Raw genomic sequence first — 16850 nt, 5'->3', positions numbered from 1 at the left:
ATACAGGAAATAATGAGAATACATGACACAGATTTAAGAAAATATTCAGGAAATTAAAAATCCCACTGAAATCTGGCAAAACCACATGAATGAAATTGAAGATAGACTCTAATACCTCAAGGACATGATTGTGACTAGTCATCAAGAAAGGAAACATCTCTTAAAAATAACAAAGAGTTGGGAAATAACTATTCAATAGCTTTGCAAGATGATGCAAAGACAAACAATATAAACTTCATACATATCAATGAAAAAGGAGACAACACAAATATAAAGATATTTGCATATGCAATAGCAGAAAATTTGCAAAACATGGAAAAAGAACCTGACACACAGATAAGTGAATCATATATTCTCCACAGTGAAGCCCAATTATCCATAACCAAAATAAATCTGAGTCTCATACCATAATTAATACACCAGAAATTCAGCATAAGAGAATAATATTAAAATATGCTAGGGAAAAGAATCAGATCACCTATAAAGGAAAGTCGATCAGAATCACTGAAGAATTCTTAACACAAACCATCAATTAAGGAGGAGTGTGGAGTGAAGTACTTCAGCTACTGAAAGCAAATATTCTCCAGCCCAGCTTGATGTACCCTGTAAAATTATCTTTCAAAGTTGATGGAGAAATAAAGTATTTCTACAACAAACAACAACTGAAGAAATTCATGAAGCCCAACCAACTCTACAAAGAGTAATGAAAAATACTGTGGAAACAGCTGTAAAAGATCCCAATTACAAGGACATCAGCAGAAATAGCAAGCAACCAACAAGCAGGACAAGCAACTAAACATTAGGTAAAAATAGGAAACCAATAACAGAAAAATAATGTGACAACAAGAAGCCAATACATGTCAGCTATAACCATTAATATAGATGGTCTCAATCCAATCAAAAGAAACCGAATGGCAGAGGGGATTAGGAAACAAAATCCAACAATATTCTGTGTGCAAGAAACACAGTTAACTCAAAAGGAAATCATACACTGAAAGTTAAAGGATGGCAAACAATATTCCACCTGACAGGAACCCAGGAAAAAGCATAAGTAGCTCTTCTGTTTGCAGACAGTGTAAAAATGTAATTAGAATCTTAGCCACTTCAAACCAGGAATGATCAAAAAAGAAACAGAACTTCACAACAAACAATTAGTGAAAAACTGCAATAGAAAGAGATAATAATCATAAATATATCTGCACCAATATGGGAGAACCCAAATATGTAAGACAAATAGTAATGGGCATGAAAGATCAAATAAGCAGTAGTACAATCATAACAGCTGAAATTAACACTCCATTGTCACAAAAGAGCACATCAACTAGGCAAAAAATCAGTGAAAAACAGAACTGAATCAAACCTGTGAGCAAATGAACTTAGTAAATATATACAGAGTGTTTCACCAAACAGCATCAGAATGTACATTTTTTTTCAGTAGCACATGGGGCATTCTGTAAAACAGACCATACACAAGGCCATAAAATATGCTCAAGTAAATGCAAAATAATCAAAATTATCCCACAAATATTATCTGACCATAGTGCCATCAAACTAGAAATTAATGTCAAAAAATTGCAAAATCTCCATAAATACATGGAAATAAATAATACCACCCAAAATTTCAATGAGGTACAGAGGAAATTAAGGAAGAAATTAATATCTACAAGCAAACAAAAATATAAATACATTTTACCAGAACCTGTGGAGTGCAATGAACGCAGTCCCCAGAGGAAAATTTATACCATGAATTCTCATATGAAGAAAACAGAACAAACACAAAGAAACAATCTTATGCTACACCTCAAACATGTAGAAAAAAGAAGAGCATGTCAAGAACAAAGCCAAATAAGGCAGGAAATTATAAACATCAGAGCAGAAATTAATGCAATTGAAACTAGGAAAAAAATACAAAGAATTAGTGAATCTAACAGTTGGCTGTTTGAAAGAATAAATAAAATTGATAACCTCATAGCAAACCTTATCAAAAAAAGGAAAGGAAAATCTCAAATTCATGCAATAAGGAATTAAATTGGTGAAATCACTACAGACCCTGTGTAAATACAGAAGATTATAAATACCTACTTTAAAAACCTTTATTCTCCTAAGTTTGATAACACAGAAGAAATAGATGGACTCCTAAAAATATATGTATTACCACAACTGGATCAAGATGATGTAAAACTGCTGAATAACCCAATTTCAATTAATGAAATTGAAAATGTAATTAAAATGTTACACACAAAGAAATCTCAGATCCTGATGGATTCATGGCTGAATTTAACAAGAAATTTAGGGAAAATAATGCAAACACTCCTCAAATGCTTCTATGAAATTGAAAGTGAAGCAATTCTCCTAACTCATTCCTGGAAGCAAGTATTACCCTAATACCAAAACCAGAAGAGAAACAACCAAAAAAATGAATGACAAGCCAATACCACATAGATGCAAACATCCTCAACAAAATACTGACAAAATGAATGCAGTGAATCATTAGGAAGATTATATACTACCGCCAAGTAGGATTCATCCCAGGAATGCAGGAATGGTTCAACACATACAAATCTATAAATATAATATACCATATTAATAGACCAGAGACAAGAATCACATGATCTTCTCAAAAGATGCATAAAAAGCTTTTGATAAAGTCCAAAACTCACTCATTATCAAAACCCAACAGAAAAATAGAATAAATGGTCTTTACCTCAATCCAATAAAGCCACTATAATAAAATATGAACATCTTACCAAATGGACAAAAACTGAAAGCTTTCCGCCTAAAATTAGGAACATGAAAAGGATGTCCATTACCACCACTACTATCTAATATAGTTCTGGAAACATAAGCTAGAGCAATTAGAAAAGAGAGAGAAATAAATGTAATAAGGATAAGAAAGGAAGAAGTTAAACTATCATTATTTTCAGATGATATGGTAGTTTACCCAGAAGACCTGTAAAACTGCACTGAAATAATTCTAGATGTCATAAATTCAGTTATGTAGCTGAATACAAGGTTTTTCCTTCCCCTCGCTCTCCCCACCTCCACAACCCATTTCTCTCCCTTCTCTTCCTTGTACTCCTCCCCAGTAGGGAACAGTCACAAAAGCACACAGTGCCCTCCTTCAGCACTTCCATTATGCTTTATTGTTCAGACTTGCTTTAGGTCATTCCACCTGACTCTTCCTCTGACCCCTCCATCTTCATGGGGTGCGCTTCCACGCAGATCCTCCAGTCCTGCAGGACATGGCTCTTGGGCCTCTGGCCCCCTCCATTGTGGCCTCAAACATTGTCTTCTGAATCTCAGCCACAGGCTTCTCCTTTGGCTCCTCAACAGGTGCCTCCTGAAACTTAATCACAGGCCTCTGCTCTTCCTCGCTCTCTTCTTCCCTCCTCACCTTTCCCCGTTTGTACAGCATAATCACAGAGTGTTCGAGGTGCCTGTGGGGACTCTGGTCTAACCCGAATAATGCTTCATCAATACACTGCCTCTGGAAGGAAAGGAGAGGGTACTCCAGGTTACTCTGGGACTGGAAGGGCCTGCCCTGCCCTGCCCTGCCTTGCCCTGCCCTATCCAGCCCTTACCAGTGTGAGGATTGTGTAGGAGATCAAAGGGCTGGGTCCAGAAGGGCAGGAGGGCCAGGGGCTATGGCCCAGCGTCCAGGCACCGGGGAACCAGAGACAAAGAGCAGGCCACAACCAGAATCTACTCACATGCTCAGATTCCTTGCGCTCAGACTCAGAAGAGCTCTTTGCCTCTTTCTTCCTCTGGGCAGTGTTTCAAGTGTCATCCAGCTTGTCAATGGGCTTCTGGGGATTAACCCAAGTAACCACCCACTTGTAACATGTACCTGACAAATTTCCTCCATCATGGCTAAGGCTTCAGATCTCTGAACCTCAGGTTAGCTACCTGCTTACACTTCTCAGCTCTCCTGTGGCACTGGAAGGCTATGGAGCCTCAGTCTTCCTTTGTTCCATCACTCAACCTCTGGGGCAGCCAATGGGAGCCGTGGCCAGGCTGAGATATAACAAAACTCTACCATGAAAACCCTGGCAGGAGGGGCACTGGCCTGGCCAGAACTCTAACAAGTGCCTCATACTCACCTGCTGCCCTGTCTCAGCTTCCAGTGTTCAAGTCTCAGGGCACAGGTGAGAGTCCCGTGGTCACCCTCACCGGTATTCTGGAGTTCAGTAGCCCGCCCCATGACCTCCTGTTTTCTGGCGTTTGAAATCCATCCAGGACCTTGTTAAAGGTGGGAACCATTGCATTTTCCACCTACAATTCTATTACATGCTCCTTGGAATCCAGCTACTCCTAGGCTACTTCCTGGCAACTTTTGACCTCACTGGCTTGGATGAGGAGGCCACACAAGAATCCCTCCACTGGGCAGGAGATTTAGCTCAGCAACATAAGCCCCTACCAGGCAAGCATGAGGTTATGAATTCAATCACCATCCCTCTTCCCCCCACCAAAAAAAAGGGGGAATCCCTCCATTTCCTCTTTCAGGGGTAAAATCACATCCCTCTCTCTGGAAAAGCTCCATGTTAAAAGAGGCACTGCCCTCGAGGAATGTGAACTAAAACAACTGCAAATACTTGCTAATAAAACATAAAAGGCTGCTGAGATTTATACAAGAAACACCATGATAAATACATTATTTTCCTGGGTTTCCTGCTCTTGATTGCATATGGGGCACTGTGTTCATGACTGCAAGGTTGCTGTTTGGGTGTGCACTGTACGCATCTGTGTAAGACAGTGAGAAAGGAAGCAGGTGCTCCTGCACCATATGCTATTTTATTTCTTTAAACAGATATTTATTTTTATTTTTATTTTTGTTAATTTTATTTTAAAAAAACAAAACAGTAAAAGGGTACAAGTAATACAGAATTTCAAAAAAATAAACAGTAAGAAATCACTACTTAACAGATTACATATTGTCATCTTATAAATAGTTGTTCAAGTTATAGGATTAAAGCATACAAAGTGACATTCAAACAGTGAGACACCTAAATGCACCGTAAGTTCTTATCCACACTACAGTCACAAGGCTTCCACCACAGGCCACTGCATGCACCTGGGATGGACACTGTTCTGCTTTGCACTGCAGGTTCTGTCTGGTGCAAAAGACTAAGGGCACTCCTGTTCCAGGGGGAAAAGTCAAGAGTCCTTCTGTCAAGGCTACCAGAAATTCTACTACGTAGATAATCAAAGGAGAAGAAAAGCATCTACAGCAAATGACTAGGTCAGATAGGAACTCTCAGCCTACTGTATTACTGAGGAGTCTCCACAGTGATTTCCACAGTGGTGCCACCAGCCTACACTCCCTCCAACAGTGGAGAAGGGTTGCTTTTTCCCACAGCCCTGCATCATTTGTTACTGGTACATTAAAGAGGGTAACAGAAATCTTCACTGCTTATATGGAAGGTAAGGCTACTCTGGCATGCATCACTGAACTGCCTCTTCCTTAATCAACAGATAGTTCCTTAAACTCACCCTTGCTCCTGACTTCTAATTCACCCCGATATATCCATCCTCCCATTCTTTATTGCATCCTTTCATCTTCCTTTCTCTGTCCCAGTGGCCACCATCTATCACCCTTGTGAGACTTCCACAGTCCAAACCTTGCTCTTCCCTCTACATTTGCTGCTTTTCTAGTCCTCTTTATTGGAACCCTTCTCCATCCAATGCCCTTTTTAATACTCACCCCCACTTCGTCTGTACCCCCACTCCAGGGATATCAGTGAAACACTTGTGCCAACCACTGCCCCAGCACCTTCCATTCTCTTGTCCTCTTTTACCCTAACCCTAAATACATCCCTCTTTCAGTGATCTCTGCCTATCTCCAGTTATTCCTACACCTGTGCTTCCCAAGCACACCAGCCTCCCAAAATCTGATGTCTTCATCTTTCCCATGACCACTCTAGAACAGCCCAATTCTCCTATTCCTACCCTGTTCTCCTGAGCAGGTCGTCCATCCATATTTGCTATTTCAACTCGTTTAATGGCCTTGACCTATGTCACCCTATGCTCCTTATCTTTCGAGCTGCACATTCTCACCCCACACTCCACTTTGCTCTGCACCAAGTAGACATGATTGCAGTGATCACTCTTTGCCCCTGAGCTGCATGAGAAGTGTTGGCTTATATGATAAGAAAAGAAATAGATACAAATACCATCTCACCCTGGTGGTTTCGTTTGGGAACCTTTCATGATCTCTTTCTATCATATCTTTACTGCTCTTTTTACATGTCTTGTCTCTATGTTTTTCGACATTAAGAAATTAGCATATCTCTATGACAGTTCTTTATTACATAGATTTCCAAATTGACTGCCAATGAAATCTTGGCTTCATGGTTTCTCATGCACTCTATCTGCATCTCTTGGACATCTCCTTCTCAGATATTTTGTTTTACTTTCATTGTTTGTAAAGTTATATTATGGTAAGCCTTAACATTATTGTGGATATTAAATAATTCATTTTTCAGTAGAGAAAATTTGCAGAGCAGGAGAGAATTCAATGGAGCAGAAGAGATTTTCCACATCATTCTGTCTCAGACCTAAGCACTTCCTGCTCTCCTCCACCTGGGAGTCTGCTCCCAACCCCTTAGTGATCTCTGTCGAGTTGCTAATCACAAACCTAGTTGGTCACAGAGATTAACGACTGAAGAAAGTTCTTCAGCTTTGTTCTCCTTCCCCAAGCCTGCACTGTCTTTGTCATTAAAAATGATATAATAATTGAACTTTTATGGAAAGACAAGGTCACAGAGTCACAATACTTCATCTTAAAAGAGACACAAGTGTTTTGGCTGATGATAACTCTTACACTTCAGACTGTGTAGTGAAATGCTTGTTATTTCATCCTGGGGCAAAGCACATAACATAAGTAGGCATAGCTACCAGATGTTTAGAGTTGTGGTCACGTTAGGAAGTCTGATTAATTTTGGAGAAAGCCACACCAGAAGGAGCAATAATTTCTGAAGAAAGAATTGAGATGGTAAGGAGAAACAGCATCCCTAGATTATCCACACCATCATGAATTACAGCTTATATGAATTCACGTTATCTTCACAGTGAAGTTTTATAAAATCTATACCTAAATTTCTAAATGTGAGCTTATAAAATGCATAACACTGTAGCTCTTAAATGTTTTGCATGTGTTTCCTCTGTGTTAATATTTTTCCACAAATCTCACCTCTCTGCTGACGATTTTACTGACATCACTTATAATTGCGTAGTCATATTAAGCCTTATGAATTTTGCTTTTAGCACTTCATTACTTGAAACCGTGTTTCATGTATCACAGTTTAGGAAAAAAGAAGGAAATTCTACACAATTTTTGTGATGTTATATTTTATATTTTAATAGTATCTCTCAATTTTTGTAATTAATTGTTATACAATAAAATATTAACATAAATTGAAATTGGTATGCAAATGTAAAGATATTAACAATTTAAGCTGAGTAGGAAAGACAACTCATACTATAACTGAATCAAAGAATGCAGTTACCTTTATTAGTATCACATGGTGAAAATGCTCTATCTTGAATGAATGTATGCCAGTCAGATTTCCTATTTTCCTCCAAAATACAGATACCTCTCTATGGTTACATTTGCTTGAAGCAGCGGTGGTTGTCTTTAATATCTGTGAGAAAAGCGAGCATAACAGTGACCTGAGTAGTGGTTGTCTTACATGACTGTTCTTCCAGCTGTATTTTCAACTTTTGAGCACAATCTAGTGAAAGAAAAACCAGGAATGTCTCTAATAGAATCTAACAGCAAGTGGAGAACACTATAACCCAGTTTTCATGATGAAGAGTCTCTGCTTTGTGTTTGTGCAGGGCTCACTGGCTCTGAAGACAAGAATCAGCCTGGCAAAGGGCTCGAATGGACTCCAGGGAGACAGCAATCAGAGTGTTTTTCTTAGCGCAGACTGTGTGTGGAGTCCTTGGAAACTTATGTCTTCTTCACCATTATCTTTTTCTTTACTTCACTGTACATAGGTTAAAGCACAAATATTTAATTTGTTAGCATTACATGGTTGCCAATTCTTTATTCTCACTCTATGGAAGAATCCCCGAACAATGGCAGCTTGTGGCTTGCAAATTCTTCAAGGATGTTGATTGCAAAGTTGTTTTCTATATCGACAGGGTGGGCAGGGGTGTGTGCATAAGTTGCACCTGCTGCTTGAGTGGCTTTCAGGCCATCACTATCAGCCCCAGGAGCTCAAGGTGTGCAAGGCTTAAAGTAAAAGCCACTAAGTACACTGGCTTCTGTATTTTTAGATGTTGAACCCTGAAAATACTGGAAAATACAATTTCTTCTCCATATGTAACTCGAAAATGGATCAAAAGAAACATGAAACTGCAGAAAGATTTTGGATTCTGTTCTGTGAATCACGCAAACACAGTCACTCTGTCACTACACACAGTTCTGTTATGTTTCCCTGATGTTGCAAGTTTGGACTTCATGGTCTGCACCAGCATCTCCATGCTTCTCATTCTGCATAGGCACAGGCAGCAGGTACAATACATTCACAGGCCCAATGGGTCTTCCACATCCTCCACTGAGTTCAGAGCTATGCTAAGGATTCTCGTTCTCATGAATAACATTGTGTCATTCCACACTCTTGCATAAGGAGCACTTACAAGTTATGGTCACAGTGAATTTCTTCTTCTAAATTAATATGCTCATGATGAGTGATAACCTAATGTTTTCCCTTTACATATAAAGATGATTTAACAAAGCAAGCTTATGTGGCTCATCTAGATATCAATAAAATGTGAGTATGGACCTAGTAGCTAGGCTACACAGATATTGTGCTTCTTTGTGTGACCACCATAGAGATACAGTGATCATTCAGTCACCCAAACACACATGAACTTTTTCATATGTGAAATCTGCTTATTAAGTAAATTTTAGTGTCATCATTTCCCATTCTTGTGTAAATGTTTCTTATATGTACCTGGATCAGTTATCAATGAAGAATCAAAAATAAAATCTTGATCTTGTAAACAATTTCTTCTGATGAAATAGCTCTTATGAATATGGATCAATATTAGGATAGCCACAAAATAATCACACAACATTTTTGCTAATATTACCTAAAGCCAAAAATTAGGCATAGTGCATGATTTTGATCTAGGCTAAAGTAAATAGAAGTTAAACATATTACAATGTACTTTACATTAGAAGTGAAACTAATCTATGTTAGATAATATATTTTATATTTATTTAGAAAAGCAAAAGGAAATGATTCATTGGGGGTTGATGCTAAAATGCAAGGAAAGCACATAAGTTTGAATTTTGAGGCATCAAATCTATTGCATGAGGGCAGAAATACAAAAATTCAGTATGAAATGAGTTTAGAATTTTTACAACCTGACAAAATATCACAAAGCGTATTTTTTATTTTAAAGAAGAAAATAACAAAAACAATGATGAAAAATTTCAAAATAAGATTGGGGGAGAGTACTATGGTTAGTACATTGCATATTGTTATCGTCAAAGTAGTTGTTCATATTACAAAACATAGGCCTGAAAAATTGATCAAATAATACAGTCTTTTTTATGTTAAAGAAAATAAAACAAAACAGAATAGAACAAAGCAGATCACAGCAAAACAATGCAAGTAACACAGGATTTTAACACAAGAGGACAGGAAATAAACGGTGGCTACCATAGTGTCTCTTGTTTGCTTAAACGTAGTTGTCCATACCTTCACACACAATAAATTAATACAGAACCAAATAGTATAAAACCAATCAAAACAAAAGAATGAGTGCCTTATGGGCCTTCAGAACCAAATGATAAGTGCTGGTGGAGAAGGAGGAGGAGGGGGAGGGCAGCAAGGCTGGCAAGGAGGGCAGCATGGCTAGGTAGATAGTGAGAGGGCGGCCTCAGCCCCTGCAGCCTTAGTGGGCCCCAGGGCAGCAATCTCATTGCCAGCTCCAGCCCCAGCCCCAGCCCCAGCCCCATAGTTCTTGCTCCAAGAACTGACTCTGGGCTGTATCTGGTACTGCCAGCCTGGCTCTTGAACACCTGTGATGTGAGTCAGCAGTACTTGCAGGGCAAGGGCAAGGTGGAGCCCAAGTTGCTGCCCTGCCTTCACTCCTGCCTGAGTTGCCCGCTGAAGCCATAGCCCGAGCTCAGCCTCTCCATCCCAGGAGCAGCAATGGCGACATCAATGAAGACATTGTAATAAAGTGCCCAGTATGTCGCCAAGAATGCAGACAGATAGACATTGTGAATAATTATTTTATGAGAGACACATATGAAGACCCTAGCAGTTCTGATGAAAAAATCAGAACAAGTATGTACTAGCTATAAAGAAAATGCTAGAGCAGTTGGCTTCTGTATAGAATGTGGAGAGTGGCTTTGTAAGACATGTATGGAAGCACATCAAAGAGTAAAATTCACTAATGATCACTTGATCATGAAGAAAGAAGATGTCTCAGAGTTTGTTGGAGCATCTGGTCAGCACCCTGTTTTCTGCTCTGTACACAAACAAGAACAACTGAAACTTTTCTCTGAATCATGTGATAGACTAACAGATAGGGACTGTTGCTATTAGAACACAGAGAACATAGGTACCAGGTTTTGGAACGAGCTTTTCAAAATCAGAAAGGCGCAATTGAGAATCTGCTGGCTAAGCTTCTTGGAAAGAAGAATTATGTTTATTTTGCAACTACTCTGGTGCAGAATAGGAAAAAAAAAGTAAATGCGACTAACAAATGAGTAGAACAGGAAATTAAATAGGCCACTTTCACCCTTATCAATGAAATTAATAAGAAAGGAAAATTTCTCTTACAGCAGGTAGCGAATATTAAAAGAAAGACAAAGGAATTTCCTACAGCAATGCAGTGACATCACAGGGCTCTCCCAGCAGGTGAAACATGTTATGAACTTTACAAACTGGGCCATTGCAAGTGGCAGCAGCACCACACTAATGTGCAGCAAGTGCTGGTTACCTTCCAATTGCATCACGTTTTGAAAGCTCGGTGTGATACTGTCTCTGCTGCTAATGGAGCAACACGTTTCCATTGTGGTCCCACTTTCTGGGCAAAGAATGTAGTCAATTTAGGTAATCTACTAATAGAGAGTAAACCAGCTCCTAATTATACTCCTAATGTTGTAGTTGAGAATGTTCTTCCAGGGGCAAACCACATTAGTAAAACCCCTAGAAGGATTAACTTAGCACAGCTTTGACTTCAGCTTGTGCAACAGCAGGTAAATGCACAGAAACATAAGCAGTTGTGACAGACAAGGATGCAGCAACTCCCAGCTCCCACACCACCACCACTAACAACAAAAACACAACAGAACCCTAAACAAAGAGCCCCTCACATGTTACAGCAAGAGTCTCCAAGACTGATCAGTGTGCAAACAATGCAAAGAGGCAATACGAGCTGTGGAGCTTTTCAGACCCATCAAATGAGACTAGATCCAAATGCTGCCAGAATCCCAGGGATACCCAGGCACAGGGATCTTCAGTATTCCATGGTACAACCACACCTCCAAAGACAACACTCAAACCCAGGGCATGCTGGACATTTTCCTGTCATATCGTTATACAATATCACAATCAACCTAACAAGCCCCACTACAGTAACTATGTAAAATGCAAACCAAAGCCCCACTGGCCCATCTGTTACAGCAATAGAACTCATTCTCTCAGTTACTATCTGTAATACCTTCTATCCTTTCCAGATATTCCACCATAAAACTGGAAGATGCTGGCTCAAGCAGTTTAGATAAGGTACCAAATAAATACATCGCAGGCAGTTACCTACCCCCACAGCCTGCAAGCACCATGAATCCTTCTGCAGGACCCTCTACCCTATCACCAGGATCACCAGGTTTATCCAATTCTCACACAGCTGTGAGACCAGCGGTACTTCTCATACTGGCAGATGAGGCAGCTGTGGGTCATCAGGAAGAACTGCTGAAAAGACTGGTTTTAGTTTCAAATCTGATCAAGTGAAAGTCAAGCAAGGACCTGGGACTAAGGATGAGATCTGTAGTCTTTCAGGTGCTTCGAAACAGGAAAAGACTGAGGATGGGAGGAGTGCCTGCACTTGGAGCAGTCTTGAGCGTAGCTTGCCACCACCTCTGTCAACCAACCTGCATTTAGAGAGTGAGTTGGGTGTATTAGCAAGCTTGGAAAACCATGTGAAATCTGAACCTGCAGATATGAATAAAAGCTACAATCAGTCAGGGCTCAGCAACCTAGTTAATGCAATGTCTCCAATTTGAAGCCTCATTCACAGGTCAGCAAGTATTGGAGGAAATGGCAACAACAAAGAGGATGACCCAAGTGAAGACTGGTGTGCTGTCTGCCAAAATGGAGGGGATCTCTTGTGCTGTGAAAAATGTCCAACGGTCTTTCCTCTAACTTGCCATGTTCCAACACTTCTTAACTTTCCAAGTGGGGGCTGAATATGCACATTTTGCAGAGGTATTGGGACACCAGAAGTTGAGTATGACCATGATAATTTCCAACACAGCAAGAAGGGGAAAACTGCACAAGGATTAAGCACAGTGGACCAAAGGAAATGTGAGCATCTTCTGCTTTATCTCTATTGCCATGAATTAAGTATCGAAGCCAGTACCTGCTTCGATACCAAACTAATATAAAATTATAAAGAAACCAATGGATTTATCCACCGTGCAAAAGAAGTTTCAGAAAAAAATCCCAATATTATCAAATTCCAGATTATTTTGTGATTGATGTTCATTTGATCTTCAAGAACTGTGAAAGGTTCAATGAAAAATGAAAGTTGTTCAAGTTTATGTAGACACACAAGAGATTCATTTGAAGGCTGATTCAGAAATACCTCAGGTGGGGAAAGCAGTTGCATTGTACTTTAAAGATAAACTCACAGAGATCAACTTAGACAGGACCGTTGCACCTTTGCCAGAGTTTGAGTAGGAAGAAGATGACGTGAGGTAACTGAGGGCTCTGATAAAGACTTTATACAACCTCACAGAAAATGCCTAAGGTCAGATGAGAGAACAGTATGTATAAAGCAAACTAAAATGGACTTAAAACAGTTGTTTGAAAAAGAAGAAAGAAAGAAAGCCTTTTATTTAAATGTTGCTGGAATATATCCTGCCCTTAGTGGGCATCTCCTTGAAGAACCTGATAGCTCTTACACAGTATTAGACTGAAATAATGGACAGATGTCATTCTTTTTAAAAAAGGTGAAGAAAAAAATCTGCTGTTTTTGCTCGAGATTTAACTCAGCGGCATAAGCACCTGCCTTGCAAGTGTGTGGTCGTGAGTTTGATCCCCAGTACCAATAAAAAAGAAAAAGACAAAAATAATCTGCATTTGATAACTGTTAAAAGTACACAAAGCAAACATTTTCATTTTTCAGAAGTTAAAAAACAAAATGAGAAAAAATAATTTACATTTCCTTAAAAAGAATGGAGAAGAGAATTCTGTTTGCAACTTTAAAGTAAAAACAAGAAAAAAAAAATAAAATGACTTTGGAGGATTTGTTACTAAACAGAATGGTTATTTGTTAGAAGTGGCAAATGTTGGTGATCATGTAGTATTGATTGGTGCAGGATACTGGGTGTACAGGTAAGTACACAAGGCTCATGTTGCTTGATAAATTGTTCTTTTGACTAGAGCACAATTATTTTTTTAATTTTTAAATTTTAAATTTTAAAGAGATTAACCTTACACTGCTTTGTTTTGTTTTGTGTTTTTCTCTTTTTCCTCTTAAATAAAAAAAAGAGATTAAAATAAAAGAGGACAGATCAGAACAGAACAATTTAAGCAACACAATATTTCACCACAAGACAGCAAAGTATAACAGTAGCTACCATAATGTCTCTTTTGTTGATATAGTTGAGCCTATCTTCATACACAATAGTATCAAACATAACAAAGGAGAATAAAACCATTAAAGAGAATGAAAGTATTACAGGACATTCAGAACCAAATAACATAAAATGAACAATGGTTACTATATTATTCTGTTGTCCATAAAAAATTTGTTTATACTACCACACATGATAAAATCCAATAAGGTACAATGTGATAGAAATAATGGAAACAGAAGAACAAAAGTGTGGTAGGACTTCAAAACAAGATGGTATTAAATCAGCACTGGATATTATATTGTCTTGTTTTCTTCAAAATAGGTGTTCATTCCATCACTGATAATAAAATCTAACAACCCAGGGTAAAACCAATCCAAATAATGAGTGGAAATATTGTAAGTCTTCAAAACAATGTAATGGGCTGCAGCCATCCCAGAGGTAGAACCACCAGTGTCTCCTGAGATCCACGCCATGTTGAAACTTAGGATGCTGGGAAACTAAGCAAGCAGCTCACCTCCCTGGTAAGCGGCTATGCTGTGGCAGGTTATGGCTTCTCTAGGGGGACAACCACCAGTGTCTCCTGAGATTCACACCATGTTGGAACTTAGGACACTGGGAAACCAAGCAATCAGCCCACCTCCCTGTTAAGCAATAGTAAGCCTACTGGTGCAAGGGCTTAGAGTCAAACATCCAACTTCCCCTGTACCCCTTTAGCAAATGGAAACCAGAGATTTGAGTATCTCTTGGGAGGTTGACCATATGCAATATAGCAAATAAAGGGTTTTCCTTCTACCATCTTTTTGAAGGCAAATATTTTTAATACTGTTTTGCTTTATTCTGATTAATAGTACTGTTCTATACAATATTATGGTTTGACAAGTTGTATAATGTTTTGTATTTCATTTTATTTTGCTATACATGATTGAAAGAACAACTAATGTGATGACAATGAGATATACTGTGGTACCTATTGCTGTTATCCCAGTAACCTGTTGTGAAGTTCTGTACCAATTTCTGTACCAATTTCACTACACTATGTCAATTGGCTTTGTTCTGCCTTGTTCTGTTGTATTTTACTACCTTCAAAATAAAAAAATAACATGAAAAAAATAAATTTCCTTTAAAAAAAAGCAATGTAATGGGGAATCATGATTACCATAAAATCTTATGTACTCTTACCATTTCTTACACTAGGGAGACTATACAGTATTTATATAAGAGAGTTTGATTCATTTCACTTAGGAGTTTGGTCTCAAGTTGCATCCATTTATTTATAAATATCTCAATGAGCACAATTACTTTTTTAAAAAAATTATAAGCATCTACTTCACACATGGGGATATTTAAGTTTAAAAAGCAGTTCAGCTTTTATTTATTCTCAGTGGAAATATACATTGAATCATGTCATATTTTTTCTCATTTTTATGCTGTTGATAATTCAATAGTACATTGATTTTCTATTTATACATATGCTCTAGGAAATACAAACATTTGTTTGTCCCTCAGTGTTCTACTGAGGAGAAAATGACAACTTTTCTGTGGTAGAGCATATAGAGAGTTATCATAGACATTTCCAGAAACTACTTTCACATGGTTGCACTTACCAGTCAAATGATGTGATCATAACAGTTATTCTTGTAGAAGGAAGAATGTTTGTTTTAAAATTAATCTTGTTTTATGTACGTTTAAATTTGATTGGGAAGATTGGCTCTTATACGTCTTCCTTCCTAAAAGTTTTCTGATAGACCACTATTGGCAAATAGTAGTCTGCCAACTACCAAATGTGTAAAATTTTCTGTATTTCCCATTGTCTGATTTGTAAATAATGTTCTAAAACTTCTGGAAGATTGGCAACATTTGCTGAGGCTGTCTTGTAAGCTATTGTGTATTCTTACTAATGGTTCTATCAAGAATAGATTTGTAATGTATGCTATTTCAAATGTTTACATTCACATTTTGAACTTCTATCTTATTTTTATAGAGAAAAGACTTCTCAAAATCATCAGAAGCAGCCTAATATTGAAATATCAAAATACTGAAATAAACCCAATAGAGTTAAATTACTCATCTGTCCACCAAGTGGGACATTTGCATGGACTTGGGGCTTAAAGGACTCAGAAGAGACCTTTAAGTAAATCCAGAAAATGAGCCAGTCCCCACTTAAATGATTACTGGAATAAACCCACCTTTTGCTGTCCTGATAACAGTACCTGAGGCAGAAAAACCAACATGGCTCTGGTATATTTTTTCTTCTCATTTGAGATTTTGACATTCAAGATGTGTGTATTAGACTGTGCACAGGCTTCTTTTATGTTGAATTAAAACATTTTGTAGACACATTAAAATAAAAAGTGACCAAAATAGAGGAATTTGCCATTAGATATTTTTCAGATGTCCGAAGATTTGTGGCAAACCATTTGCCTTTTTACAAAATTTAGCTAAGAAGTTCAGACAGTAGATTACTTAGAAAATTATTCGACATAATTGTCTTAAGAAGTAAATATTTTAGTGAATACTGAATCAAATAAAGTGCTCTAAAATTATTTTTAAAAACCACACAATAGGAAATCAGTAATGCCTACCATAATTTCTCTTGTTCTCTGCAAAATAGCTGTCTATATTTTTCAGAAATTGAAATCAAATAATGAAAAAACAGACTAAGACCAATCAAAACAAAGAATGTAAACATTCTTGGAATTCAAACAAGATGATAGGAAATCAGTAATGGCTACCATGATACCTCATTTTCTTCCATGTAGTTCACAAATCTTTCTTTTTAGTGTTTCTTCTTCATCTGGGAACAGTGACCTGGAGTCAGATCTCTTAAACTGTGGTAAGACTCAGCATCCAGCCTCATGTCACTTGATGTGACTAAGAGACCAAAGAGTGGAAAGTGGTCATCAACAACTAGGTCCCATGCATCAGTACTTCCTAGACTATGATGACTCTAAACTGGGGAACTGCTGATAAACTACAGATAAAGTATTAAAATTTTGTGAATTAAGTTGCATTTCAAATGAGG

The 16850-nt window shown here is 38.1% G+C and overlaps 2 pseudogenes; both read left to right on the top strand.

Annotated features, from left to right (window-relative positions):
* Window positions 1-3644: 3644 nt before the first annotated feature.
* LOC101787868 (E3 ubiquitin-protein ligase TRIM33-like) lies at window positions 3645-13165 on the top strand (annotated as a pseudogene).
* On the top strand, window positions 7883-8781 carry Cavporv1r-ps671 (vomeronasal 1 receptor cavPorV1R-ps671 pseudogene; annotated as a pseudogene).
* Window positions 13166-16850: the final 3685 nt, after the last annotated feature.

This window comes from Cavia porcellus, unplaced genomic scaffold (assembly GCF_034190915.1).
Source record: "Cavia porcellus strain 051 isolate PalLab524CR breed Dunkin Hartley unplaced genomic scaffold, mCavPor4.1 scaffold_7, whole genome shotgun sequence".
Taxonomy (NCBI): Eukaryota; Metazoa; Chordata; class Mammalia; order Rodentia; family Caviidae; genus Cavia; species Cavia porcellus.
This window is presented reverse-complemented; position numbering and strand designations above follow the sequence as displayed.